The sequence below is a fragment of the Dama dama genome, chromosome 29 (genome assembly GCF_033118175.1).
Source record: "Dama dama isolate Ldn47 chromosome 29, ASM3311817v1, whole genome shotgun sequence".
NCBI classification, from domain to species: Eukaryota; Metazoa; Chordata; class Mammalia; order Artiodactyla; family Cervidae; genus Dama; species Dama dama.
Window position 1 is genome coordinate 19233545 of NC_083709.1, and position 26771 is coordinate 19260315.

Below are 26771 nucleotides of genomic sequence, written 5' to 3' on the forward strand. Positions count from 1 at the left end.
AGAAGGCCGTGAGTTATTTTTCTCCAGTGGTCTGGGCTCCTTTGTACAAAATGCTGTTTCATTACTACTGGCTTGGGGCGGGGACGGGGAGGCGCAAACTTGTAACTCACCATTTTTCTTAGGAAAGCAGATGGAGCAAAGAAATGGATTCATGGGCCACTTCCAGCTGAGGACAGGTAATGGACCAAGTGGAATTGTAGAATTGAAAGAAAATACTGACTTGAAAAGGGCAAATCCTGCTTCAAGGTCAATTTAACAAACATTAGGAAGGGATGTGCTTAATCCTTACCTTGGATCTGAGAGCAGTGGATCCTTCCTGCAGTTTTAAGACTTGCAGAATCCTTTTGGCTTCTCAAACTTTGGATCAGGAACAGAAAATGGCTTGCTGTAAATAACATAATTTTACCAGGACTTAATTCACCTCTTTCAGTACAATTATTAAAATGTCAACCTGGTTTCACTAGCTGTTTCTCTTTGCTGGCTGATTAGAGCGCCCTCGTGTGTCTCTATGGTGTAATGTCATTTCAAGCTTCAGAAAGGCCCTTTCTATCACCACCTCAGTATGATAAGGTTTTCTCCCTTTAGAATGTTTTCCTCAAGCTCTGAAAACTGACATAAGGCCCAACCACTGTTCAGTTGTGCTCTGCGATTAAACTGGATATTTTACTCTTGGGCATTTCTAAGTCCTGGTGGTGACTCTGAAGATTAAACCTTTTATACTTACGGCAAACAATATATATATACACCAAGGTGAGTAACGAATTAAGAGGAAAATATTATATTTGTGTATATGTAATACGCTTCCCTGGTGGCTCAGCCAGTAAAGAACCCACCTGCCAACCCGGTTCAATCCCTGGGTCAGGAAGATCCCCTGGAGAAAGAAATGGCAACCCCCTCCAGTATTCTTGCCTGGAGAATCCCATGGACAGAGGAGCCTGGTGGACTACAGCCCATGGGGTCGCAAAGAGTTTGACACGACTGAGCACACACACACACAATCTGACATACAAGCATGACAGCATTGCTGCCGCTTTTAACTGTAGTAACGTGTAGTAACACGTTTGTTTTGTAACTGGTTTGCTGTGAGTACTCAGATTCCTCTGCCATTTGCTCTGTCAGCAAAGTGTACTTTGAAGGTCTAGGGCCCAGAGTGCAGCATGGCCATGGAACTAGCATTCCAAATGGAAAGCTCGCTCCTGGCTTACTCAGCACCAACAGAGGTCCAGGCAGAAACTGCCCTTCAGTCATCATTGCTCATTTATTCATTCACCAGATCTTCCTGGACATCTGCCTTCTCTGTGCTAGGCATTGCTTAAGGTAATGGATATATTCCAGTGGAGAAACAGATTTACTCCCTGCCTTTACGGGAAATAAAGTCTAGCAGGCTCACTGTGCAGTTCGACAGTATTACAGTGAACTTTCTGGTGGAGAGATATCACTGGGCACTGGCTTCAGTAGATTTTTTGTTTCTTAATACTTATACATTTATTTGGATATGTTGGGTCTTAGTTGTGGCACACAGGATCTTCTTGCATCATGCTGGATCTTTGATTGCAGTACACGGACTCCCTAGTTGCAGTGTTTGGGCTCCAGAGTGTAGTTGCAGCACTAGGCTTAGTTGTTCCTGGGCAAATGGGGTCTTGGTTCCTTGACCAGGGTTCATACCTGTGTCCTCTGCATTGCAGAGACTGCTTTTAACTGCTGAACCACCAGGGAGGTCCCTCAAATACTTTTTAAATGTTGGTATTCTGTCACTAAGTCGTGTCTGACTCTTTATGACCCCATGGACTGCAGCATGCCAGGCTCCCCTGTCCTTCACCAGCCTCCGGCGTTTGCTTAAACTCACGTGCATTGATTCAGTGATGCAATCCAACCATCTCATTCTCTGTTGCCCCCCAAAAATGTATTTAATGGTATCCTAGAAGATGCCTCCTTAATATTGTAACAGACATGGCCAGCCTGCCCACTGGCTTAACCATTGTACCAGTAGTGTATGAGAATGTATTTCCCCACCCTTGCCAAGGATGTCATCTGTTTCTTTAACTATATGTCTTACTAATGTAATTGTCTCCTTTATGAGTTCTCACATCCTCTTGTCTCTTAGATTGAGCCACGTTTAGTAAAACATTCTTACAGTAGTGATGTGTGGATGTGGGAAAGTGTATCAGATCTCTTCAGATAAAAAAGTGGTGCTGTAAGAATCTTTTTTTTTTTTTTTTTTAACTTTTCATTTTATACTGGAGTATAGCAGGAGACCCGTGTTCAATCCGGGGGTCCAGAAAATCCCCTGGAGAAGGAAATGGCAACCCACTCCAGTATTCTTGCCTGGAGAATCCCATGGACAGAGGAGCCTGGCAAGCTAATTCCATGGGGGTCACGAAGAGTCAGACACAATTTGGTAACTAAACAGCAAAACAGCCGATTAATTTAGGTAAACAGTGAAAGGACTCAGCCACACATGTACATGTATGAATTCACCCCTCGTTCCCCTCCCATCCAGACTGCCACATAACATTGAGCAGAGTTCCCTGTGCTATACAGTAGGTCCTTGTTGGTTATCCATTTTAAATCTAGCTGTGTGTACTTGTTGGCCATAAGAATCCTCGAAAGGAACTTTGCAACAAACCTGTGGTGTTGCTTTGAAAACACTGATGCGTGGGAGCAGTAATTATTACGACAGTATTATGGGGTCTGCCAGAGTGGAGCGGCAGCTGGGTCAGGTGTGCCTCCATGGCAGAGGAGACCCCACACCCCCCAGAAAAGAAGAGGATGACCAGTGACATGAAGCTAGGAGTTGGGGCATCAGGAAGGGCTAAGTCAGGAGGGTAGGTGTCAGAATTGTCAGAGATCCTTAGAAACAGGCAAGAATGCTAACAGGATAAAGGGGAACAGGAAGGACTGTAAGAGAAAGGAGTTGGCTTGAGAGCGCCAAGGGTCTCAGCGATCCAGACTGAACTGTGGTGGGAACTTGACTGTGAGAATAATAAGGAAGTTTCAATTGTCCTGCTGCTGCGGCTAAGTCACTTCAGTCGTGTCCGACTCTGTGGGACCCCATAGACGGCAGCCCACCAGGCAGCCCACCCCTCCCTCATCCCTAGGATTCTCCAGACAAGAACACTGGAGTTGGTTGCCATTTTCTTCTCCAATGCATGAAAATGAAAAGTGAAAGTGAAGTCGCTCAGTCGTGTCCGACTCTTTGCAACCCCATGGACTGCAGCCTACCAGGCTCCTCCATCTGTGGGATTTTCCAGGCAAGAGTACTGGAGTGGGGTGCCATTGCCTTCTCCTTCAATTGTCCTAGTTGACCATATATCTGAAGGAAATGCCCTAAGGGTCTAAAACAGTTAAATTTATAGAAAACACAAACGAATGAACTTTGGCTCTCTCATGGATAGATAATCAGATAGATGGTGTTAAAGAAAGCCATTCTTTAATAGAAATTGCAAAACTAACACTCTTGTTGCCCTTAAGGTACAGTTTATTTTTCATCATTCATACTTATGAAGGGGATAGGGAAGGTGAATAATAAAAGGTCTTATATAATCTTTGTCAAATTTATGGCCTAAGCAAAGATTGGCCTTTCCTGAATACATTATTTCTGCATTTTTCTCTTCCAACAAAATAGAGAAATGCATAATTAGATGTTCTAATTTAGTAAGTCTTCTCATTTTTTTTTATCAGCCTGTGAAAATACAGGTAAACAAGCAGTAGTATTAATAATGTAAAATATATTATAATTGTTTTTTGCGTTTTTAATGTTAAATTTTTTAATGATTATTATTATGTCACTGCACGTGGGCTTTCTCTCGTGGTGAGGGAGGCCACTCCCGAGTTGCGGTGTGCAGGCTTCTCATTGCAGTGACTCCTCTTGCCGCAGTGGACAGGCTCTAGGTGCTCAGGCTTCCGTAGTTGCAACCTGCGGGCTCAGTAGTTGTGGTGCAGGAGCTTAGTTGCCCCGAGGCATGTGGACCAGGGACCAAACCCATGTCCCCTGCCTTGGCAGGTGGATTTTTATCCACTCTGCCACCAGGGAAGTCCTTCTTTTACATTTTTAAAATACCTTTATTGAGGTATAGTTAACATACAACAAAACTCATACATTTAAAAGGTACGGTGCAGTGACTTTTAGTGAATTTACAAAGTTGTGCAACAGCCACCACAATCCAGTTTTAGAATATTTTCATCACTCCAGAAAGATCTCTTGAGCCCATTAGTAATCCTCATAACTACCTCCAGGCGCAGGCAGGCGCTGATCTGCCTTCTGTCTGGTAAATCTGCCCTTTCTGGTCATTTCATATGAATTGACTCATGTGATGCACAGTCTTACCTGTCTGACTTCTAGCACGTATTGCTCAGTCATGCTTTACGGGAACATGTCATATTTTGTGTATCCATGTACCATGTTGATGGATATTGGGACTGTTAATACTGTGTGGACAGAAGCGTTTGTGTCTGATTGCTCCATGTTTTTGTCTCTCTTTCTGGCCTGTTTGCCTGGCCGCAGCCTCCAGTGCTGAATGGGAGAGGAGCGAGCAGCGGTGCCGTCTTCTCCCCTTCCCCTTCCCCGTCTCCGGGGGAAAGCGTTCAGCCTTTCACCTCTGAGTATGATGGAAGCCGTAGGGCTTTTGCGTGTTTGTTCATGGTGGTGCACGTCTCCGTGGGTGCTCGGGCTCTTCTCTAGCTGTGGCGCGCGGACTTCTGTGTGGCGGCTTCTCGTTGCGGGTCACGGGCTGTGGGGTGCGTTGGCTCAGTAACTGTGGCACATGGACTTAGTTGCCCCAAAGCATGTGGGAGCTTCCTGGACCAGGAATCAAACCTGTGTCCCCTGCATTTGGCCGGAAGATTCTTAACCACTGGACCATCAGGGAAGTCCTGAGCTGTAGGGTTTTCTGTATAGATACCCTTTATCAAGTTCAGGATGTTCCCTTCTAGCCCTGGTTGGTTGATCATTTATAATGAATAGGTCTTGGATTTTATCAAATATTTTTCCTGTGTGTATCAACAGGATCATGCGGGTTTTGTCCTTTTTTATATTAATATAGTATATTACCTTTGTTGAATTTTGAATGTTAAATCAGTGTTGCATTCCAAGCATAATTACCACTTGATCATGAGGTAAAGTCCTTTGCTGATGTTGCTCAGTTTCATTTGCTGATATTTTGTTGATGGTTCTTGCATATATATTCATGAGAGAAATTGGTCTGTAGTATTTTTCTGATGTCTTTGTCTGGCTTTCATATCAGTAATATTATTCTCTTAGGATGAGTTGGGTGGGAAATACTCCTCCTCTGTATTCCAAAAGAGTTTGTGTGAAGAATTGGTATTATTTTCTCTTTTAATGCTTGGTAGACTTCATCAGTGAAGTCCTCTGGGCCTGGGCTTTTCTGGGAAGATTTTTAATCGACTGTGTCCCTTTCTTTACCTGCTATAGTCCTCTTCAGATTTTCTATTTGTACATTACATTTTTTTAATTGTGATAAAATATACACAACATAGGGTTTACTATTTTAAGAATTTTTAAGTGTACCGTTCAGCTGAAACTCCAATACTTTGGCCACCTGATGCGAAGAACTGACTCATTTGAAAAGACCCTGATGCTGGGAAAGATTGAAGGCAGGGGGAAAAAGGGACGACAGAGGATGAGATGGTTGGATGGGATCACCGACTCAATGGACATGAGTTTGAGTAAACTCCGGGAGTTGGTGATGGACAGGGAGGCCTGGCGTGCTGCAGTGCATGGGGTCGCAAAGAGTCGGATATGACTGAGTTACCGAACTGAGCTAAACTCAGTGACTTTAAGCACATTCACATTGCTATGTAGCCCCACCATCCATTTCCAGACACTACTTGGCATCATAGCTTCAGGATTCATCCATGTTGTGGTCTGTGTCAATTTCTTCCCTTTTTAGAGTTGAATAATACTCTGTTGTATACCACATACTGTTTATCCATTCATCTGTCGATAGACACTTGGCTTGTTTACACCTTTTGGTTGTTGTGAATAAAGCTGCTATGAACATGGGTGTACAAGTATCTGTTCAAGTCTATTTTCAGATCTTTTGGGTATATGTCCAGAAGTTGAATTGCTGGATCATATGGTATTTCTAAGTTTAACTTTGTGAGGAACCAGCATACTGTTTCCCATAGTGTCTGTACCTGCACATTTTATTGAATGCATTCCCACCAACATTGCACAGAGATTCTCATTTCTCCACATCTTCACAACTGGCCAACACTTGTCATTTTCTCTTTGTTTAGATAATAGCCATCCTAAAGGGTGTGGGCCATCAGGGCTTCCCCTTTGGCTCAGCGGTAAAGAATCTGCCTGCAATGCAGGGGACATGGGTTCGATCCCTGGGTCAGGAAGACCCCCTGGAGAAGGGAATGGCAACCCACTCCAGTATTCTTGCCTGGAGAATCCCATGGACAGAGGAGCATGGTGGGCTACAGTTCTTGGGGTGTCAAAGATTCGGTCAGACATGACTTAGCAACTAAACAATAACAATGGATGTGAAGTACTATCTCACTATGGTTTTGATCTACATTTCCCTACTGTTTAGTGATTTTGAACATCTTTTTGGGTTTTTTTAAAGATAGGTAATACATGCATATTGTTTAATTTTTAAAAAAAGCCTGTACACAAGTTTTAAAAGAAAAAAGATCCCTTCCCACCTTTATCTTCCTCCCCAAGAGCAATCTCAGCTGTCAGTTTCTTGTGTATAGTCAGAGGTTCTGTGGAAGTATACACATTTGTGTAATTTGCATCCCTTTGTTTTTTACATGAAAGTTAAGATACTGCCCTCTCTAGTTTTGCATGTTTCTTTTTCTTTAAGTTAGAAACACATTTTAGAGATCATTTCATATCAGTATCTAGAGCCAGCTTCATTTTAAAATGAACACTCCATATGCATACCTAATGAGTTTAACAAGTTCCTGGGTCATTTGTTTTCATGATACTTTCATTCTAAACAATGAAAGAGTTTCAATACTCCTTTCAAAAGTTTTTAAAAAATATTTCTACCAGAAACTTTGTCCTTTCATTGTCTAAAGGAGGAGTTCAGAATCAAGATGTTAGGCTAGAAGGTCGAGTTCAATTTCCCCCACATACATCCCTCCCCACTATTTGGAAGTCTTTCACTGTTAAAATTTAGGGCATGGTTTTTGTTGCTAATATAAAACATAATACATAGCATGTGAAATTAGTGTGAACACATCTCAAAAATATTTTCAAACTGTTGCTAGAAAATAATCAGTTGCATAGTGTTTTGTTGTTTTGGGTATACATACTGTAATTTATCCAACCAAACCATTCTCTGTGAGCATTGGGTTGTTACCAGTCCTTTTGCAATTAGAAATCATGTTGCATAGATTATCTCTTTTGTGACCGTCTTTGGAAGTCTATCTGTAAGATATATTTCAAAAGGCATATGCATTTTTTATTTCATTTTGTTGTCAAAATGCCACCATAGCGACTTAATGGATTACACTCTTGTCCACAACTATATCCCAGCTCATCACTACAGTATTATCATCAAGCTGTCTCATATTTTTTCCTCACTGGGAAGTGAGAAAAAATAAGAGGTATGTCATTATACTTATTTTCCTCTCAGAATGTATAAGACATGGAACATCTTTTCATATGTTTAGAAAAGCATCTTTATTTCCCTTTCCTTCTCATTGCTCTTCTCCCCAACTTGATCAATTCATACTTCACTTCTCAACTGTTCTACCTCCTGTAGCTTTAGAATGTATTTAATATGTGGTAGTATTGTGCCCACCCATCTTTCTTCACTTCAGAATTTTCCAGACTACCCTTATTTTTTTTCATATACAATTCAGAATGAGAGAATTGACTTATTTCTTCCATCATATCATTGAATCTGTCTAAGAACAAGAAATGTCTTTTTCCTTTATCTATAGCCGGTTTTAAACATGTCTTTTTGGTTATTGCTGTAATTGGGGTCTTTCCCTGAATTGTTCACTTATAAGAATGGTATTTCTTTTTTGCATTCTCTACACAGCCCTTTGTTGAATTTTCTTTTATTGAAATTTGGTACTTTTTTCATTTAATTCTCTTAGGTTTTCAGGTGTATAACTTGGCAGATAGTTTTTTTAGTCTCATTCCTCACCCCCCACTCCAATAGTGTGATTACATTGGCTTATAGTTTGGAATAGGAGTGGGGGTGGTAGGCATTTCTATGGGAATAGGCATTTCTGTTCTATTTCTGATATGTGGACATGCTGCTTGAACTGAACATGTAAACTGTTATATTGATTTCTGGCTTGAAACTTTTGTATATTTTAATTTACATACTGCTTTCTTGCTCCAAAATTTTCTAGTCACTAAAAAAAAGTGAGATTGTTTCACATAAGCCAACAGTTATTTTCTGAGGGGAAAATCTATTTGTGTTGTATTGTTTGTTCTAGGTAGTTAATTATATCTTGCAGGCCATTTCCAGACTTTTGAGAAAACAATGGTTTTTATAACTGCAAGTCTTAGGTGGTGCAGAGCAGACTTGTGGAAGTAAAAGAATTCCATGACCTTAAAAGAAAATTGCACGGTTTCCTTGGAAAGCAGAACAGCCAGAAATAGTTTCTCTGTACTTAAGAGACAGGCCTGATAAAGGCAAGAAATGTAAACAAATTGTCTGTTAAAATAAACATAATTACCACACCAAAAAATAAAAAACCTGAAGAAGCAAAGAGGAGTTCAGTGCCCTAGGCAGTGGCTTATTTATTTTAAGCTGCATTTGATTCAAGCTACATAGATCCAGTAGGAGGAAACTGTTGATGAACAATTAACTATGTGGTAGTTAAAACTAACAGTTAAGAGAAACCATATCAAAATTCCATTGTTTGGCTATACAGTCCAATAAATGTTATTAAATGACTATCTTTTATTAAATCAAAACCTCTTAGGTGCTGTTGGGCAAACAAAAGATGAGTAAGACATAGACCTTCCCTCAGTAACTCATCATCCAATAAACCCTAGATAGATGTCCTGTGTATACTGTTTATGTGTGTGACTGAGTGTGTGTGGTTTTAGTGACGTGTATATGTGCTGAGTCGCTTCAGTTGTGTCCGATTCTTTGCAACCCTGTGGACTGTAGCCCACCAGGCTCCTCTGTCCGTGGAATTCTCTAGGCAAGAATACTGGAGTGGGTTACCATGCCCTCCTCCAGGGGATCTTCCCGACCCAAGTATCGAACCCTTATCTCATATGTCTCCTGCATTGGCAAGCAGGTTCTTTACCACTAGTACCACCTGGGAATAGGATAATGAAAGGTGAATTCCATACTGAGAATCAAAATTTCCTAGAGAAGTAAAATTTGAGCTGGCCTTGGAAATACCTTGGCTTACAAATAAGTTGGAGGAGGAACATTATGGACTTATTCCAGGTAGATGGAACTGTTAAGGGATTTGGGTTTTGTTCATAGTTCTTATCTTCTTCCCCACCACCACCCCTCCAGCACACACAAAATAATAATAATAGTCATAAGTGAGAGGAAACTTTGGGAGGTGATGGATATGTTTATAAACTTGATAGTGGTGACGATTTCATAAGTGTATGCTTATCACCAAGCTCAACAGGCTATTTACATTAGATACATACACCTTTTCACATACCAGTCATACCTCAGTAGAGTGGTTTAAAAAAAGATTTGGAAGTGAGTGTTCCATTTTCCAAATAATGTGTTCCATTTTCCAAATACTGTGCATATGCAATTTAATACGTTTTTTTTTTGCTCTGTAGCAGTGTGTACAAAAATGAACACATTTCTGTCCCCTCACATTCTTCTAATTCATGACTTTAGAAATCAACATTGTTACCACATATGTGTTATTAACATCTAAAGAATTTATCCGTGTTTATACACGTGATTGGAGCTCTAGCTCACTGCAGTTAGGGCCAGGGACAAACTTGCTGGAATGAAAATTAGAAAGGTAGGTTAAAGGCACAGTGGTGGAGTATCAATGTAAGACTCAGTGGTTTGGGAAGTAACAGATTAAGGATTTTTTTTTTTTTTTTTAAAGAAGAAGTTTCAGGGATGTTTAAGAATGTTTACATACCCAAAGCTTTAAATTCATCCCTTCGGAAACCTAGGACAGAGGCGTTAGAAGAACAGTTTTTCATAAAAACTTTGAAATATGAAATCAAAAAAGATGATTCATTGCAGTTACAGAAAGTATTTTTAAAAAGGGAAATCAAAAGAAGGGGCATTAAGGAGCTTAACGAACGCATCAAAGTAAATCAGGGTCAGAATTACCTACTTAGGACAAGATTTGTCTTAAGCACCTTTATAGGGGCCTTAGGAACAGTAACAGAACTCATGAGTACATCAGAAAATGAGAGGGATCCCGAGAATCAGTGGATCAGTCATTGGGCACCATGTAAGAAGAGTGTCCAGAGAGGAAAAAGAGAACAGAGACCGTCACTGATTCCTTGACGTTCTTTTTTATTGAGAAAGAGGTGGGGAAGGCCCCATTCCCGCAGAACTGATGAATGCCTAGAGTATTCTTGGTCACATCAATAGGTTGAATAGAGAGAAATCTCCAAAAAAGCGTGATGCTGTCCTTGGGATATTTTTGAAATAAAATTTTCAGACAATAAAACTAGCATACATGTCATGTGTACACACAGTTGGGAAATTTTTTCCTACTTACACATCTGAGTGTGTTCTCTTTTGTGCCTGGCTTCTGTAACTCAACATTTTGTTGACCTGAAAGTTTTGAAGGATGAAATTGATGGCTTGTTGGTTAAACTGTGTCACCCGGCTGTAAATAGCAACTTGGGAGAGGACTGTCAAAGTGCCTGTGGGATTACCATCTCCTCGTAGTTTTCTTGAGGGAACCCTGAGAAAGTCAGCCTGGCCCAACCTATTTCTGGGCTAGGCAAGCTGCTTCTGTTCAGTGGGAGACTGTCGGCCGAGTCAGCGTGGTTTTTTTAAAAACCAATCCATCCAGCTAAACTGTCAGTTCTTCACAGGGACTAAATAAAAGAAAACTTGTTTAATTCACTTGAATTTTTAGAAGACTTTTCTCAAAATAGATAGCTCTATTATAGAACCAATACATACTCATGCATTTTTTTCTGAATATAACTGAAAGATATAAAAAGAAAAAACTCACCCAAATCTCTCCACCTGGAGTAATCACTGTGTCACATTTTGGACCTCCTATGGTGGATGTGTGCGCTGATACCCTTCAGACTGTCTGATGCTGTGAATCTGTTAGGATTCGATTCAGCTCTGAGTGATAAGAAGCCTGACGTAACATGGCTGGAACAGTTCACTTGTTTGTTTCTTATGAAGGAAGGCCAGGCAGGGGTAAAGAGTCCAGGTCCCCACCATCTTCAAAGTGTGGCTTACTGTTTGTGATCCAGTGTGACTTTACCAGCTTGGGTCATCACATCCTTTCTCTAGTCAGCAGGAACGAGGCTTCCAGGTGGTGCTAGTGGTAAAGAAGCCACCTGCCAATGCAGGAGACATGGGTTCGATCCCTGAGTCGGAAGGGTCCCCTGGAGTAAGAAATGGCAACCCACTCCAGTATTCTTGCCTGGAAATTTCCGTGGACAGAGGAGCCTGGCAGGCCGCAGTCCCTGAGGCCACAGAGTGTTGGACACGACTGAGCGCGTGCACACAGGAGGGAGGAAGGAGCGAGGAACGGCATGCTCCTTCCGTTTAGATGTTTCTCAAAGTTGCAGACACACCTCCATGTGTTCCCTGTGGCTAGAATTTAGTTACATGGTTACATCTAGGTGCAAGAGAGACTGGTAAATCTTATTTGTTTGTTTATTTGGCTGTGCTGGGTCTTAGCTGTGGCATGTGGGATCTAGTTCCCTGACCAGGGATCAAACCCAGGCCTCCTGCACTAGGAACAGAACCATAAGAGAAGTCCCAAGACTGGGGAGTCTTTATTCCAAGTGGCTAGAATTCCACCTGAGATTTGGGGTTCTCCTATGAAAGGGCAAAGGGAAACACAGATGATGAGATGACTGTGTCTGTCACAGGTCTTTCCATTTTGAATATTGGTGAGCTCATTTTGGATCTTGTTATAGGATTACATTGTATGGATTTATTCCTCTGTTGGACATTTTGGTTTCCATTCCCTACTGTCCCGTACAATGCTGAAGAGAACATATTTTTATTTCCATTTTTTGGCACCCATCTCAGTGTTTGCTTCCTGTCAGTTTCTTAGGTAAAATTGCCCTATATGCAGATTAAAACTTTGATTCAGTGTTGCTTTCATCTTTCATTTTTACCCACCCAGTGTCAGTGAGAGTTGCCATTTCCCCACATCCTCCCTCACAGTCAGTTCTTTGTCCTATGCTAGTGTGTGGACAGAGTCTCTCAGTGTTAGATTTTTGGGTTTGGCTTTTTTTTTTTTTTTGGCTGTGCCAAATCTTAGTTGCAGCACGTGGGATCTACTTCCCTGACCAGGGATTGAACTCAGGTCCCCTGCATTGGGAGCACGAAGTCTTAGCCATTGTACCACCAGAGAATTTCCCTCAATGTAGTTTTAATTTGTAGTTGTATTACTTTTATAAAGGTTGAACATCTTTACTTTGGTTGTTTTTTTTTTTTTTTTGCCCTTTATAGTCATTTGTGAATGACCTATTTGTGTTTTTTGCCCATTTTTCCATTGGAATCTTTTTGTTACTCATTTGTTAGAATTCTTTATATTTTAAGGATGAAATTTCTTTGTTTTGATTTTGTAAAATTTTTACATTGTCTCTTTTGCCTTGTTTATAGTGGTTTCCGCCATATCAGAATTTTTATTATAAATAATCAGATGTGTCATTTTCTTGTGGGATCATAGCTTTAGGGTGGTGCTTTTCCTACCCCACTTTTATATCAAGTATTTCCCTTAAGTTTTAGAATTTCTCTGCTCATACTCCATATAAAGATTTTCCAAGAAGTATTTTATCGTAAACTACAACAATCTGAAAATCAAAATCAAGTTAGTTCCTCCAGTAAGAGTATGTCTCCTTGCTGCTATTTCTATAGGGTCAGTGTTAGTTTAAAAAAAAAAAAAAAGCAAAACCCAGCTTTTTTGTTTTCTCCCAAGGACCCAGATGGGAGAGTCAAATGAAAGCTCTCTCCCTTATTGGCCCCCTGACTTGATACTGGTGTGACTAGTAAGAAATTTTTTGGTTCAGAAGCCTTTTCTATACCCCTGAAACATTGTTTGCCAGCTTGGTTTTTGTCTCCAACATAAATAAATGCATGTAAAGAACCTATCATGACGTACTCGATAAATGGTAGCTGTTTTTAGAACTGTATTCACTTAATCAAAGCCTATTGGTCAGTTCGTGTCTTTGAAAATCACTAAGTGACTAAAAGAGATGTGAGCTGTTCTCCTGATTCGTGCAGAAGCACGTTCATTCAAAAGCTGAGTTAGCCATACTCTTCTCTGTGCTGGTAAGACCTAGTAGCTAGGTAAAGAATCCGCCTGCAGTGCACGAGACCCGGGTTCAATTCCTGGGTCAGGAAGATCCCCTAGAGAAGGAAATGGTATTCTTGCCACTTCAGTATTCTTACCTGGAGAATCCCATGGTCAGAGGAACCTGGCAGGCTACAGTCCATGGGATCACAAGAGTCGGACACGACTTAGCGACTAAACCACCATCACCACACTAAATATGAGAAGAGTCTTGTCATCACTGAAAGTATGTTAGGTAACACCCCTTGCCAATTATCTACACAAATGCCACAGGGAACTCGCTAGTAACTGTGATGTCTCTGCTGTCTCCCTCATGTTTGACTGATGTCCAGATTTGTCTGGACCTTGAACCTTGAGAGTCCCTTCAACTGCAAGGAGATCAAACCAGTCCATCCTAAAGGAAGTCAGTCCTGAATATTCATTGGAAGGACTGATGCTGAAGCTGAAACTCCAATACTTTGGCCACCAGATGTGAAAAACTGGCTCATTGGAAAAGACCCTGATGCTGGGAAAGATTGCAGGCAGGAGAAGAAGGAGACGACAGAGGATGAGACGGTTGGATGGCATCACCAACTCGATGGATATGAGTTTGAGTAAGCTCCAAGAGCTGGTGATCGACAGGGAAGCCTGGCGTGCTGCAGTCCATGGAGTTGCAAAGAGGCAGACATGACTGAGCGACTGAACTGAACCTTGAACAGATGCATTTCTCTGTGACTTGGGGCAGGGAATGTGCAAAATTTTTAACATGCCTAGAAAACATTCCTGGCTTCCTCTTGAGTTAATAGTAGACGAATAGGGGTCCTTGTCGATGCAGGTCCTGTTAGCAGCTCACAAGTTTTACCATTTTGTTAGTCCTTCTTATTCCTTCTTGCTCATTGTCATTGCTGCAGACTTGCAGCTATTTGTATAAATTACATTGTCCTTAAATTGCCTCTACTGCTAAATAATTCATCACGTAAATGATACTTACCAATTCTATACCTCTTTTCCTTTGTTAAAATTATCTTTATCGATCATAGTCATGTTACTTTTTCCAAGCACTTTTATCACCCTTACTGCTCTGTTCTTACAGGACGTATTGGGTTAATAATGTTCATTATATTAAACAGCTGAAAACCAATCACAAAGAAGCTAAGACTGTAGAACAAAAGAGCTCATAGGTCAATCATATGAGACCTTTAACACTTTTTTTTGGTGGTGGTGGGACACAGCTTTTGTTGTGGGGAGTAGATGTATTCATCGTTTCTGTGAGAGTTTAGAGGAGTACTTGCCGTGCTGTTATTACCATTAAGCTGTTTCTGTTCTTGTCTGTATCTCTCATGTTCCTTATGTCCTTTGCCTCAAGTCCTGTTGCCTCTTTCTTCTCAGCCACTTTTACAACTTTGCTGTGAACAGAAACCTCTGTAGTTGCTTATTATTCCAAAAATGAATTTTTTCTGATTTTAAAAAAATTAGTTAACGTTTTTAAAAAGGAAAAGTCAGGAGTACAGAAATAGCTAAAGCAGAAAGTGAAAGTTCCATCTGGTTAACCACCCTAACTCCACTTTTACCAGTTTGGTTTATGCGCTTCAAGTCTTTTTTTTTTTTTTCTCTTTAAACTAAAAAGTATATTTATGTAATTGGGGTGTGTGTGTGTGTGTGTGTGTGTGTGTACATGTGCAGGTACTCACTTGTGTCTGACTCTTTGTGACCCCATGGACTGTAGCCCACAGGCTCCTCTGTAAACTAAAAAGTATATTTATGTGATTGGGGTGTGTGTTTGTGTGTGTGTGTACATGTACACACATGTGCAGGTACTCACTTGTGTCTGACTCTTTGCAACCCCATGGACTATATGTAGCCCACAGGCTCCTCTGTCCGTGGGATCTCCAGGCAAGAATACTGGAATGGTTTGTCATTTCCTCTTCCAGGGGATCTTCCCAACCCAGGGATCAAACCTAGGTCTCCTGCATCGCAGGCAGATTCTTTACTGCTAAGCCATCATAAATAAGGTCATATACATAATTCTCTGAACTCTTTTTCTGCCAATGATTATTTTTTAACGGATTTAAAGTTCTCTTGCTAGACAGCCAACAATGTTCCTTCCCAAGCCAAGCCCTGTTTTCCCTCCCTCACCCTTAATATTTACTGTCAACACTCTCAACCTTCCTGAACTTCTCTTGGGAACTGTGGGGAGTTGCTTTTTATGACCACTCTCTTCTTTTTTACTCATTTTCACGGAGAGCCAAGTCAGAGGACTGGATGAGCAAGAGGGAAGAGCCCCGTGTCAGTTACCCAGCTGTGGGTGATAGTTAGCCATGCCTCAGCCAGCAAGTGGCTTCTCTGTTCACCGTGCGTGCTACAGACCTGCTGCTCAAGTGGAAAATGAGCCCTCTCTTTTATCCAGCTGTGTAGTCAGTGTGACAGCGAGTGTGATTGGCACCTGTAACAGCTCTACTGCAAGATAGAATCAAGAGACAAAGTGGAAGAAAATGAAAGATTACCAAATAAAATTGAAATGTATTTATAGGAATCTCTGAGTGTTGGAGGGCCTTGCTCGCAGTTCTCAGCAGGGATAATAGTTGCAAATTAGGCAGATTTGGCTCAGTCGAAACCAGTTTAGCTCAGGATGCTGTGGTATCAAGCAGGGATTCTCCACAAAGAGCACTTTCCCTTTCTCTGCCACACTTAGAATCTTTCACACCCTGTTAGGACATGGTGGGTCTACTAGTGAACTATAGTTATTAGTGGTAGTGAATGTGTATACTTAGGTGTGTTGGTGCAGAGAGAAATTCACAAGCCTTGAAAGAGCTTGGTTCCTCATTTTTAAACAGGTATTAATATTTGGACTGGGTGATCTTAGAATACCTTCCATCTTATAAATCAAGTACTTTCTTATATTTTCATAGTTGTTCGTTGTTCAGTCACTAAGTCACGTCCGACTCTTTGCGAGCCCGTGAACTGCAGCATGCCAGGCTTCCCTGTCCTTCACTATCTCCCGGAGCTCGCTCAAACACATGTCCATTGAGTTGTTGACACCATCCAACCATCTCATCCTCTGTCGCCCCCCCTTTCCTCCTGCCCTCAGTCTTCTCCAGCATCAGTCTTTTCCAATGAGTCGTCTGTTTGCATCAGGTGGCCAAAGTATTGGAGCTTCAGTTTCAGCATCAGTCCTTCCAATGAATATTCAGGCTAATTTTTTTTAGGATTGACTTGTTTGACCTCCTTGCTGTCCAGGGGACTCTCAAGAGTCTTCTTCGGCACCACTGTTCAAAAGCATCAATTCTTTAGCATTCAGCCTTCTTTATAGTCCAAGTCTCACATCCCAAGTATGGGAGTACCAGACCACCTTACCTGCCTCTTGAGAAATCTATATGCAGGTCAAGAAGCAACAGTGAGAAACAGACATGGAACAACACATTGGTTCCAGATTGGGAAAGGAGTACGTCAAGACTGTATATTGTCACCCTGCTTATTTAACTTATATGCAGACTATATTATGTGAAATGCCGGGCTGGATGAAGCACAAGCTGGAATCAAGATTGCCAGGAGAAATATCAGTGACATCAGATATGCAGATGCCACCACCCTTATGGCAGAAAGCAAAGAAGAACTAAAGAGCCTCTTGATGAAAGTGAAAGAGGAGAGTGAAAAACTGGCTTAAAACTCAACATTCAAAAAACTAAGATCATGGCATCCAGTCCCATCACCTCATGGCAAATAGATGGGAAAACAATGGAAACAGTGACAGACTTGATTTTCTTGGACTCCAAAATCACTGCAGATGTTGACTGCAGCTATGAAATTAAAAGACACTTGCTCCTTGGAAGGAAAGCTATGACCAACCTAGACAGCGTATTAAAAAGCAGAAACATTACTTGGCCAACAAAGGTTCATCTAGTCAAAGGTACGGTTTTTCCAGCAGTCATGTATGGATATGAGAATTGGACCATAAAGAAAGCTGAGTGCTGAAGAATTGATGCTTTTGAACTGTGGTGTTGGAGAAGACTCTTGAGAGTCCCTAGGACTGCAAGGAGATCTAACCAGTCCATCCTAAAGGAAATCAGTCCTGAATATTCATTGAAAGGACTGATGCTGAAACTCCAGTACTTTGGTCACCTGATGCAAAGAACTGGCTCATTGGAAAAGATCCTGATGCTGGAAAAGATTGAAGGCAGGAGGAGAAGGGGACGACAGAGGATGAGATGATTGGATGGCATCACCGATTCTATGGACATGAGTTTGAGCAAGCTCCAGGAGTTAGTGATGGACAGGGAAGCCTGGCATGCTGCAGTCCATGGGGTCACAAAGAATGGGTCACGACTCAGCGACTGAACTGTACTCGCTTCTGTACATGACTACTGGAAAAACCATAGCTTTGACTATGAGGACCTTTGTTGGCAAAGTGATGTCTCTACTTTTTTTTTTTTTTTTTTGTCTCTACTTTTTAATACACTGTCTAGGTTTGCATACCTTTTCTTCCAAGGAGCAAGCGTCTTTTAATTTTGTGGCTGCACTCACCTTTCTGCAATGATTTTGGAGCCCAGAATTTCATAGAGTTAATTGTAAAAGAACCAAGTGGCATGGACAGGTCTCAATGGGTTAATAAAAGACCAAGGAGTTTTAGTGAGAGACAACATTTATGTGTTAGAAGAGAGTTTAGAAATAATCTCCTCAGGACTTCCCTGGTGGTCCAGTGGTTAAGAATCTCTACTTCCACTGCAGGGGCACAGATTCCATCCCTCACTGGGGAAATAAGAACCCCATGTACCGCACAGTGCAGCCAAAACAGAAAGTGTCTAGTCAGGTCTCTTCAGATGAAGAACTTCGGGGTCCAGAGAATTCAGGGATGTCATTTGGATTAATACCAGTTTAGAGTCAAAGTTAGAACTAATGCTTTATGCCTAGTTAAATGAAATGTTGGATGCTATGGTGTACAGCCCAGAAATAAAATCTGACCTTGGTTTATTTGAACTTAAAAACAAATTTTCACTTTGGAAAACAGTTCAGTTATTCCTTAAAATGTTAAACGTACATAGCCCAACAATTCCACTCTTAAAGATTTACCCAAGGGAAATGAAAAATTGTATCCCCCTACAAAAACCTGTATGTAAATATTTATGGTGGCTTTATTCATAATTGTCAAAAACTGAAAAAGCAACACAAATATCCATCAGCTTGTGGATGTTATTGATAAGTACACACGGCACATGCATACAATGAGATACTTCTTAGCAATTAAAAAAAGAGTGGGCTATTGATATTTGCAACAGCGGGGATGACTCTCAAGGCATTATACTGGTGGTGGTGGTGGTCATTCTCTAAGTCCTGTCCAACTCTGTGCGACCCCATGGACTGCACCCCATCAAACTCCTCTGTCCAGGGGATCTCCCAGGCAAAAGTACTGGAGTGGGGTGCCATTTCCTTCTCCAGGGGATCTTCTCCACCCAGGGATCAAACCCGGATCTCCGGCATTGGCAGGCTGTCTCCTACATTGTAGGCAGATAATTACCAGTGAGCCACCAGGGAAGCCCTAAGTTATACCGGTCGTGTTTGAGATTTCCAGTTGCTCTGCATCCATGCCAGCACTTGTCAGTCTTTAATTTTCACCCTTCTACTAAAAGTGTCATGGTACCTTACTGTGGTTTTAATTTGTATTTCTTTAAGGACTCATGTTTAGCATTTCGTCATTTGCCATCCATATGTCGTCTTCAGTGAATGCATCTTCACACATTTTACCCATTTTTATTGCATTATTTGTGTGGTTATTGAGTTGTAAGTGAAGTGAAGAAGAACTAAAGAGCCTCTTGATGAAAGTGAAGAGGAGAGTGAAAAAGTTGGCTTAAAGCTCAACATTCAGAAAACTAAGATCATGGCATCTGGTCCCATCACCTCATGGCAAATAGATGGGGAAACAGTGGAAACAGTGGCTGACTTTATTTTTCTGGGCTCCAAAATCACTGCAGATGGTGATTGCAGCCATGAAATTAAAAACACTTACTCCTTGGAAGAAAAGTTATGACCAACCTAGACAGCATATTAAAAAGCAGAGACATTACTTTATCAACAAAGGTCCATCTAGTCAAGGCTATGGTTTTTCCAGTAGTCATGTATGGATGTGAGAGTTGGACTATAAAGAAAGCTGAGTGCCAAAGAATTGATGCTTTTGAACTGTGGTGTTGGAGAAGACTCTTGTGAGTGCCTTGGACTGCAAGGAGATCCAACCAGTCCATCCTAAAGGAAATCAGTCCTGGGTGTTCATTGGAAGGACTGATGCTGAAGCTGAAACTCCAGTATTTTGGTCACCTGATGTGAAGAGCTGACTCATTTGAAAAGACCCTGATGATGGGAAAGATTGAGGACAGGAGGAGAAGGGGATGACAGAGGATGAGATGGCTGGATGGCATCACCGACTCAATGGACATGGGTTTGGGTGGACTCCGGGAGTTGGTGATGGACAGGGAGGCCTGGTGTGCTGCGGTTCATGGGGTCGCAAAGAGTCGGATGCGACTGAACTGAACTGAGTTGTAAGAATTTTTTTTTTAATAAGAGTGATAAAAACTGTATTTTGTTAATACAAATTTATTTTCTAAGTTAAAAATAATTACTTTTATGAATCATAAAATTAATCTGAGTGAAAATGAAGCTCTTCTGATGAACACAAAAATCTGAAATCAAAGGTCAGTGAACTACATTCTTACATTAACATTCAGTTTTTTATCTTGGCTGGAATTATAAAAATTCTTTTAATTTTCTCTTTTCAAGTCCTTTGTCAGATATGTGTTTTGCAGATATTTTCTCCCAGTCTCTTAGGTATCTTTCATTTTCTTAAGGGTGTCTTTTGAAGAAGTTTTAAATTTAAATTAAGTCCAATTTATAGATTTTCTTTTATGATTCTTCTCCTTTGAGTAATCTCAGAAACCTTTCCCTAACTTTCCCTCTCTTTTTCTAAAATTGCCCAAGGCATTAGAGTATCCGCCAGTTGCATGTGGCTATTTAACAGTTTAAAATTGTATTTTAATTAATTAAATTTTAAATTAAAAACTGATACTTGATTCTGTTATTAAGGAAATTTTAAGTACATTCAGAAGATCTAACTGAAACTAAATTTCAAAATAAGACTTAAAATGACTTTACCATTAGGAAATACCATATTTTTTAAAGGCTAAAGTATACAAATGTACAGCTTCTCAGAAGTATGGAAATAACTCTGTCGGCCATCTTAATTAACTAATTGAATGCTCTCCATTTCAATGCAGGAGACCCTGGTTTGATTCCTGGGTCAGGAAGCCCTGCTGGAGAAGGGATAGGCCACACACCTCAGTATTCTTGGGCTTCCTTTGTGGCTCAGCTGGCAAAGAATCCGCCTGCAATACGTGAGACCTGGGTTTGATCCCTGGGTTGGGAAGATTCCCTGGAGAAGGGAAAGGCTACCCACTCCAGTATTCTGGCCTGGAGACTTCCATGGACTGTATAGTCCATGAGGTCGCAAAGAGTCAGACATGACTGAGCTACTTTCACTTTCCTTTTTCTTGGTTTATTCCAAACTATCTTAGAAGTAACCAAGCAGGAGTTAGGTAGTGGTACAACAGGGAAGCAATATTGAAGGAGAAATTAGAAGAGATTACTAGAGAAAAATTAGGGATATTTTTATTGCTAATATTCTTGATTTTTTTTTTCTATCCAACTATCCTATCCATATTAACTCTGTTGCTTTTAGTATAATGCACTATATATATATGTGTGTGTGTGTGTGTGTGTGTATATATATATAAAACTTCTAATGTGTTCAGTTCAGTCACTCAGTCGTGTCCAACTCTGCAACCCCATGAATCGCAGGACACCAGGCCTCCCTGTCTATCACCAACTCCCGGAGTTTACTCAAACTCATGTCCATCGAGTCAGTAATGCCATCCAGCCATCTCGTCCTCTGTCCTCCACTTCTCCTCCTGCCCCCAATCCCTCCCAGCATCAGGGTCTTTTCCAATGAGTCAACTCTTCGCATGCGGTGGCCAAAGTATTGGAGTTTCAGCTTCAGCATCAGTCCTTCAATGAACACCCAGGACTGATTTCCTTTAGGATGGACTGGTTGGATCTCTTTGTAGTCCAAGGGACTTTCAAGAGTCTTCTCCATCACCACAGTTCAAAAGCATCAATTCTTCAGTGCTCAGCTTTCTTCACAGTCCAACTCTCACAACCATACATGACTACTGGAAAAACCATAGCCTTGACTAGATGGACCTTTGTTGGCAAAGTAATGTCTCTGCTTTTAAATATGCTGTCTAGGTTGGTCATAACTTTCCTTCCAAGGAGTAAGCATCTTTTAATTTCATGGGTGCAGTCACCATCTGCAGTGATCTTGGAGCCCAAGAAAATAGTCTGACACTGTTTCCACTGTTTCCCCATCTATTTGCCGTGAAGTAATGGGACCAGATGCCATGATCCTAGTTTTCTGAATGTTGAGCTTTAAGCCAGCTTTTTCACTCTCCTCTTTCACTTTCATCAAGAGGCTTTTTAGTTCCTCTTCACTTTCTGCCATAAGGGTGGTGTCATCTGCGTATCTGATGTTATTGATATTTCTCCAGGCAATCTTGACTCCAGCTTGTGCTTCTTCCAGCCCAGCATTTCTCATGATGTACTCTGCATATAAGTTAAATAAGCAGGGCGACAATATACAGTCTTGATGTACTCCTTTTCCTATTTGGAACCAGTCTGTTGTTCCATGTCCAGTTCTAACTGTTGCTTCCTGACTTGCATACAGGTTTCTCAAGAGGCAGGTCAGGTGGTCTGGTATTCCCATCTCTTTAAGAATTTTCCACAGTTTATGGTGATCCACACAGTGAAATGCATTGGCATAGTCAATAAAGCAAAAATAGATGTTTTTCTGGAACTCTTTTGCTTTTTTGATGATTCAGCGGATGTTGGTAATTTGATCTCTGGTTCCTCTGCCTTTTCTAAATCCAGCTTGAACATCTGGAAGTTCACGGTTCACGTATTGCTGAAGCCTGTTTTGGAGAATTTTGAGCATTACTTTACTAGCGTGTGAGATGAATGCAAGTGTGCGGTAGTTTGAGCATTCTTTGGCATTGCCTTTCTTTGGGATCGGAATGAAAACTGGCCATTTCCAGTCCTGTGGCCACTGCTGAGTTTTCCAGATTTGTGGGATGATTTACAAGAAAGTATTTGAGACTTGTACTGATTTGAGTGCAAAATCAGTGTCATTGACTGTGTGACCTTGGGCACTGACAATCGAGTTGATATTGATAGTATTTACTTCATTCAGTTTGGGGGAAAGAGCTAATTTAATATTGGACAGAAAATGTTTGCTAGTAATTCTTATTGTTCCTGGAGGTAATTCATACAGTGATATTTTCAATTTCTGTTCCTTTCTAAGCAAGGGTCTACTTTTTATTTTTAGAATTTATTTTCAGGTGTCAGCATGGATGTTTATTTTTATGAATATGTATTCTTTATAAATATAGCTATCAGATTAATGTAACATTTCTGGTAATTAGATAATTATCAATAGCATTTGAAATTTTTCTCATAAAATTAAAAGCCTTCCTGAATCTTGCTAGAGAAATGTTTTGCCAAACTTCAGAGAGCATCAAGGAGTTTATTAAAGTCAGTAACGTAATCTCAAAACTTGAGACAAAAATCTGGGTGGTATCTGTTTCTTTCCTTCCTCCAAGGCAATATCTTACTGAATTTTGTGAGGTAACATTCTCACTTTATTCCATTTCTATTGCCATGTCAGTAGTTGTAAGTCATGTTCCCTTTGCATCTGGACCAGTATAATATGAATCAAAGTGAAAATCATGAACCATTATCACTAGTAATTCCTTGAAAATTAACAAACATACCTGGCAAATGCTATACTAATATTCAAATATTTATCCATTAAACTCTGTTAGATTTTGCTTTTGTACCGTGCGACTTTTGTTATAAAGAAAAGGGCACTACAGATTTTGACAATAGTAGGAAAGGTATAGTTACAGAATTCTAATGTCTGCAGAAGCGTCGATAATAATACAGAAAAACGCTCTTGCCCTCGTTACTGACGTGAAATAGATGTTAACGGTTTGCCTTTTTTCCTTTTGGATCAGATCTTCCTCTCCTCCCCACTTTTGACATAAGTCGTATCTAAAGGCAAGATTCCCAATCTTCACTTTTCCTCCTTCTCCAGTTTCCTCAAGTTGACGTGTATCATACCCATGCGTGGCTTTATTAGTTTAGTGTATGTTGCAGTGTGTATATATATATTCAGTATTATTGGTGGCTTAGCTGCTAAGTCATGTCCAACTCTTTGCAACCCTATAGACTGTAGCCCACCAGGCTCCTCTGTCCATGCGATTTCCCAAGCAAGAATACTGAAGTGGGTTGCCATTTCCTTCTTCAAGGGCTCTTCCCCACCCAGGGGTTGAACCTGGGTCTCCTGTTTCACAGGCAGATTCTTTACCAACTGAGCCACCAGGGCAGCCCTCAGTATTTTTCGGTGTTGCCAGATTCTTCTCCAGAGTGATTGTACTAATTTATACTCCAGTTTGACTACCTTCTTTCCAAAATATAGTGTCTTTAGTCTAATTTTAGTCTGTTGGAATTGTCTTTCTTAGCCTATCAAATCCTATTTTGTATGTCCTTGACACAGGTGGTACTGAGCTTCTTTATACCTTTATTTACTGACCACTTATGTTTCCCCATTTCTGCTGGATTTTTAAATCTTTTTATTGTTGTTAATTTGAATGAGCTTTTTGTACTGAATAGGTTACCAGCATTTTTTAAAAATAACATTTTTTGGAAATACCTTCTCTCAGTCTCTGGCTTGTGTTTTCTCTCTGTTGTGATGTCTTTTGAAGGCTTTCATTTTAAGGTACCATAGTCGAATATACGAAACTTTGCCTTACACTTTGTGCTTCTTGTCTCTTTAAGAAATTCCCCACTATCCCAGAGTGATGAGGTGTTATCCTCTTTCCATTTTATTTTTCATTACAAATTGTGAAGTTTTTGTCTTCTTAAGTCATCCGGAATTAATTTTTTTATGTGGTGTGAAGTAATTCTTCCAAATGGGTTTCAACTGTTCCCAGCACTCCATATATTAGTAATGCTGCTTTTATTTCAGACTCCAAGACACACATGTTCCTCATTTCTGGGCTGTTTATTCCTTTACCACTTGTCCACGAGCTATTTTAGTGCAATGTCTTACTGTTAATTACTCTGTAGTAAGTTTTAATATCAGAAAATTTAAATCTTCTCTAATAGTTATTCTTCAATATATTTTTAGCTGATCTTAGCTCTTAATTGACTCTTTCATATGACTTTTAGTTTCCATAAAAAGTAGATTAGTGAGAACTGATTTTTTTTAAGTAGGTTTGTTTTGAGGAATTGGCTCATTTCATGTTAAATATAAGAACCTTACAGTAGTTTACTTTCAAGTTTTTCCTCCCATTCTTTGTGCTGTGGTGGTCACACATTTTATTTTTATACATTATAAACTCCACACCATATTGTTACCATTTTTTTCCTTTAGACAGTTAATTATATTTTTAAACAGTTTTAAAAGCAGCTTTTAAAATTTGCATTTGTTTTCACCATTTCCAGAGTTCTTCACTTTTTTGGTATAGATTCTTTCTTCCTCAAGAACATTTTTATAACACAGTCTGCTGGCAGTGAAGGCGCTCCCCTTTTGTTAGTCTCTTAGAGTCTTTTTTTTCCCAACTAAAATCCCTGTTTTTATACTTTTTTCTTCCAACTTTATTGAAATGTAATTGACATACGTTACTCTGTAAATTAAGGTGTACAGCATGATTTAACTTACATATATCACAAGATGATGGCCACAATAAATTTAGTGAACATCTATTATCTCATATAGATATAAAATTAAAGAAATAGAAAAAATTTTCCTTGTGATGAGAACTCTTAGAATTTACTCTTATTGCTTTTATATATAACATATAGCAGTGTTAGTTTTATTTATCATTTATATTATATTCCTAGTACTTATTTATCTTATAATAAGTAAGCTTGTAATTTTTGACCACCTTCATCCAATCCTTCCTCTTCTTACTGCTTTGCCTGTGGTAACAACAGTTTTGACCTCTTTTTCTGTGTTTCTTTCTAAAGTATAATTGACCTATAACTGTTAGTTCCCATTACATGTCATAGTGATTCAAATATTTCTTTGTATTTCAGATGTATTTCAAAATGATCACCAGAATAAGTCAAGTACCATCTGTCGCCATACAAATATATTACATAATTATTGGTTCTATTCCCCACACTGTACATTTCAAACCCATGACTCATTCATTTTGCATCTAGAAGTTTGAACCTGTTAATCTCCCTCACCTATTGTTTCTGTTTTTTACAACAGCTTATTATCTTTCCAATTAACATTATTTTTAAGGAGAGTTTTATATGTTGGGTTTTTTTTTTAAGTTTTATTATAGAGTTTTATACTTTTTTTTTTTTTTTACTTTTATGATACATTTAAATTTTTACCATATACAACATGGTATTCTCATTTTAATTCTTTTTACTTTTACTGAATGTTCGTTGCTGGTATGTAAGAACTCCGTTAATTTTAGTAGTCTGATTTTTTTTGTATCCAGCTATCTTGATGAACTCTCTTAGTTGTAGTAGATTTTCTTCAGAATGTCTTATAAGCATATCATCTGTGGACAGTGACATTTTTATTTCTCCACTTCTAATCATTTTATCTTTTATTTTTCTTACTTGTCTTATTGCATTATATATCATTTCCAGTACAGTGCTGAATTTAAGCAGTCATAGTGGGTATTCTTTTGTTCTTGACATTTAGGAAACTGTTTCTTATGCTTCATCATCAACTGTGATGTAGAATTTGGTTAGCGACTTATTGTCAGATCAAAGAAATACTCTTCTGTTTATAGTTTGGTAAGACTTTTTACCTTTAGATTGATATTGAGTATTTTAAATACTTTTCTCAATCTTTTGAATTTTGTTTTTCCCTATATTCATTTGTATGTTAATTATACTAATTGGTTTTCTAATGTTGTACCAAGAAGGAAAAGCATTTCATTAAAATCAATTTGCTAGAAGTATTTTTTTAATGTCATATTTGACTCAGAAAGAACTAAAGTTTATTTCACTGCCAGAGAGAGAAAACTGAACCTCTTCTCTCTGCTCACAGATATCCACAGTGAATATATGAGTTAGTTAAATAGAAAATTGAGAAAAAGAGGGAAAAAATTATGATGATGATGTCATTTACAGCTTCCTTCATTAACACTGTTACCTATAAAAAAAAGTTCCTTTATAGTGTGTAAAATTCTCCTAAACAAGATTAAAGAGCTTTTGGCACTAGCTCA

The 26771-nt window shown here is 39.7% G+C and overlaps 1 protein-coding gene across 2 annotated transcripts in view; it reads left to right on the top strand.

Moving 5' to 3' along the window:
- Positions 1–26771, top strand: part of INTS9 (integrator complex subunit 9) — a 125925-nt gene that overhangs the window by 3063 nt on the left and 96091 nt on the right. The window contains exon 2 of one of the 2 annotated variants that reach the window (XM_061132684.1): positions 123–176. The exons of the other annotated variant lie outside the window; for it this stretch is intronic. The gene's annotated coding sequence lies outside the window, so the exon portion shown is untranslated. The remainder of the gene's footprint in view (positions 1–122; positions 177–26771) is intronic. 2 annotated transcript variants of the gene reach the window in all.